Source organism: Dasypus novemcinctus, chromosome 25 (genome assembly GCF_030445035.2).
Source record: "Dasypus novemcinctus isolate mDasNov1 chromosome 25, mDasNov1.1.hap2, whole genome shotgun sequence".
Taxonomy (NCBI): domain Eukaryota; kingdom Metazoa; phylum Chordata; class Mammalia; order Cingulata; family Dasypodidae; genus Dasypus; species Dasypus novemcinctus.
Window position 1 is genome coordinate 31274568 of NC_080697.1, and position 4703 is coordinate 31279270.

The window sequence follows — 4703 nt, forward strand, 5'->3', positions numbered from 1 at the left end:
AAATCCTCAGCAAAATACTGCCAATCATATTCAACAACACATGAAAAGAATTATAAACCATAAAAAAGTTGTTTTAATAATTGATGTTCAAGGATGATTCAACATAGGAAAATCAGTGTTATACAACATATTAGCATATTGAAAGAAAAAAATTATATGATCATATCTATTGATTCAGAATAAGCAAAAGACATATGGTTTGAAAGGAAGAAGCAAAAAGTTCATGATTTGCTAGTGGAATGATCCTATATGTAAAAAGCCCCCTCCCCAAAAAGAAAATACAAGAAAGCTTTGGAGCTGATAAACAAGTTCAGTAAAATGGCAGAAAACCACAAAATATTGTTAAAGAAAATCAAATAACTGAAAAAATGGAAGAATATTCCACGTTCATAGATTGGAAGACTTAATCATCTTAAAATGAGTGCTCTACCCAAGTTGATTTGCATATTTAACACAATCCCAATAAAAATAGCAACAGCATTTTTTCTTGAACTGGAAAAGGCAATTATCATATTTATTTGAAATGGCAAGGGCACCAAATATCCAAAAATGCATTGAAAAGAAATGAAATGTGAGGAATCATGCTATCTGACTTTTAAGCATACTATAAAGCTACAGTGGTAAGCATGGTGTAGGTACAAGGATAGGAAACCTAACCAAAGGAAAATAATTGAGAGTTTTAATATAGATCCTCACATATACTGTCAACTCATAGTCAACATGGCCACCAAGTCCTCATAACAGGAAAGAATGGCCTCTTCAAAAAATGATTCTTGTCCAGAGGATTACCATCTCACACACTATACAAAAATTATTTCAAGAAGGATCAAAGATCTAAATATAAGAGTCAAGGCCATAAAGTTCTTAGGAGATGACACAGAGAAGCATCGATGAGACCTTGTAGTAGGAAATGGTTTCATAAACTTTACACCCAAATTATGATGAACAAAGGAAAAACATAAATGGACCTCCTCAAAATGCAAAAAACAAAAATGTGTTCAAAGTAGTTTGTCAAGAAAGGGGAAAGGCAGCCTACTCAATGGGAGAAAATGTTTGGGAAACATATATCTGAAAAGGGCATAATATCCAGCATATATAAAGAAAGCCATGATCTCATAAATATAGAAGAGAAATGAACAATTTAAAAAATGCTCAAGAGATTTGAAGAGACTTTTTTCCAAAAGGAAAATACAAATGGCTAAAGATCACGTGAAATATGCTCAACATCACTAGCTATTAGGGAAATGTGTATCAAAAGCGTGTGGGTATCATCTTACTGCTGGTTATGAAAACAGAGAACTACACATTTTTGAGAGGATATGGGGGAGAGAAAACACTCATCCACTGCTGTGGGAAAGTAAAATGTTGCATCCATATGGACGGTGGTTTGGTGGTTCCTCAGAGTGTAATTAGAGAACTGTCAGATAATCCAGCAATCCCACTGTTGGGTAAAAACCCAGAGAAGTTGAAAGCAGGGAAAAGAATGTTTATAACAGCATTATTTACTATTATAAACATCCACGAAAAGATGAATGTATAAGCAATTTTTGGTGTATACACAAAATGGAGTATTATTCATCATATGAAAGAATGAAGTATTGACACATCTCAAATGCTGTCAGTGGGCATTTCCTTGGAATTTATTCTTCAGAAATTGAAAACATAGTAGATATTGTAGGCATAAAGGCAGGGCTTTCTCTTTCTGAATAGCCTTCATAAAGAAGGACAGATTAATTGGCTTGATCATAAAGTAATAGAAATGGTCATGCTGATCATGAAATTAAACAGGTTTGTGCAAATTAATGAGGTTTTTATTTATTGGTTGTGTAAATTGAATAAAATGCCCTTTTATGAAAACAGGCTGCTGAATCCTGTATTATCACAGCTACAATAAATGTAAAAAATGAATTTATTGTAACTTTTAAAATATTTTATCTATTTCAGATATGACAATTTTCATGAATTATGGAGACATAACTGCATACTCCTTAATTACTTGAGACTAGATTTATATATATATGGTAATCTAATTATACCTTATAACAGTATTAATTTAGGTAGTTTGTACTGTGCAATTTGAACAAAGGAAGGAAATTAATTTTTTTCAAAAACAACTTTTTAATTTTTGTAATAATGCATTTGAAGTGGATGAAATCCATATCACTATGTATAACAGTCCCTCTTATCATAGTGCAATTACAGTTTAGAAACAAAACTGGGTCCTATCCTTGCTTTTTAACGTGAATGTTTACATTTCACTTTGCTAGCCAGATTTCTTTTGAAATTGGTAATTTATAATCATTTTCTGTTCACATTACAAGTAAAATATTTTCATGTGATATAATTCCTGATTGGGTGGAATATATAGTTACTGTTCCCTGGTCCTTCAGGTGGTACTTTTTACTCTTTGTTTCAGATTAATCTTTCTCCAAATTATAAGGTGGAAAATAACAACATATGAGAACAAGTAGCCCAGGAAGAAAGTAAGCTGAAGTTTCTTCTCCTGTCCTAGCCCATTAGGGAGAAGAACCAGAATTACATTTTGTGTGTGTTTGGTCTGAATAAATGAAAATGATTTACCACTGGGGAAAAAAATTACAAACTAGTGGTTACCATGGGTTCCTAGGGGAGGGTGTGAGAAAATTGATGGAGCACGGGACATGTTTAGGGCATTGGAATTATTCTGCATGATCTTGCAAAGACAGATACAGGCTATCAAGCATTTTGTTAGGACTTATGAAAGTTTACAGTACAAAATGTGAACCACAATGTAAACCATTGACCCTGATTAGTGTCAGTGCTTCAATATTTCTTTATTCATCAACTGTAACAAGTGTATCCTACTCATGAACATGTTACTGATAAGAAAAAATGTGAGGGGAGGAGGTGGAATATATATATATATATATATATATATATATATATATATATACACACACTGTAATCTAATTACCTTATAACAGTATTAATTTAGATAGTTTGCACTGTGCAATTTGAACGAAGGAAGGCAATTAATGTGGGTTTTCTATTACCTAAAACTTCTTAGAAAATAAAGTGAAAAAATTAAGACACTGGGGAAATTAGAGAGAAATTGTCACCACATAAAAGATAACAGATTTTACAGAAATGAAAGACACAATGCAATTTTTAAAATTATATAGATGTTATTATTTTTATTTTATAATTTTAATTATTTTTACTTACTTATTTTTGGGTTTTGTTATGCAGAGGATTTGGATTGCAGATGAGACACAACTGGGGCAGGGGAGATAATTGGTGAGTGTTGTCAGTCGTGATGGATTGTGTCATTAGATGTGCACCTGAGGCATGCCTCTGTGGAATATGAATGTGTCAAGTTTTTCATGGGATGTTGTCTCAGTGGGTGGAGGGAACATTATGTAACTCATTCTATGATGCCAAAATCACCCTAGTAACAAAGCCATACAAACGCATCACAAGACAAGAAAACTATAGATCAATCTCTCTAATGAACTTAGAAGGTAAAATCCTCAACAAAATACTAGCTAATAGTACTGAACAACACATTACAGAATCTGACACCCTGATCAAGTGGGTTTCATCTCTGGTATGCAAGGGTGATTCAACAATCAATGTAATACACCACATTAAGAGATTGAAAGAAAAAATCACTGTACCATCTTTATTGATATAGAAAAAACATTTGACAAAATGCAGCATTCTTTCTTGATAAAAGCATTTCAAGACATAGAAATAGAAGGGAAGTTCCTCAGCACAATAAAAGGCATATATGAAAAACCCACAGGTAATTTCATATTCAATTGTGAAATGCTAAAGACTTTCTAAAATCTGTGATAAGTCAAGGATGCCCACTGTAACCCTCTTATGAACGTTGTGTTAGAAGTACTAGCTTGAGCACTTAGGCAAGAAAAAGATGTAAAAGACATCCAAATTGGACAGGAAGAAGTAAAAATTTCATTCTTTGCAGATGACAAGATACTATTTGTAGAAAGTTCTAAGAAATCTACAACGAAGATTCTGGAGCTGATAAATGAGGTCAGTAAAGTGCCATGATACAAAATCACCATGCAAAAATCAGTAGCATTTCTGCACACTATGAGAAATCTGATGAAGATATCAAGGAAAAAAATTACATTTATATCAGCAACTAAAAGAATCAAATATCTAGGGAAAAACAACTAAAGATGTAAAGGACTTGAACACAGAAAATGATACGAAATTGTTAAAGGAAATCAAAGCCCTGAATTAATGGAAGAATATTCTAAATTCATGGATTGGAAGACTATATATCAGTAAGATGTCTGTTCTACCCAAATTGATTTACAGATTTAACAAATCCCAATAAAAATAACATTTTTTTGTGAAATGGGAAAATTGATTATTAAATTTATTTGGAAGGTGAAAAGACCCCAAATAGCCTAAACCATATTGAAAAAAATAACAAAATTTGAAGAATCACTCTACCTTACTTTAAAGTACACTATAAAGTTTCAGTGGTCAAATCTGCATGGTATTGGTACAATGATAGACATACTGATGAACTGAACCAAATTGAGAGTTCGAATATAAATCCTCATGTATACAGTCAACTTATATTTGAGAAGGCCACCAGCCCATGCAACATGGACAGAATGACCTCTTCAAAAAATGGTGCTGGAAGAAGTTGACATCCACATCCAAAAGAGTGATACAGCATAACCATA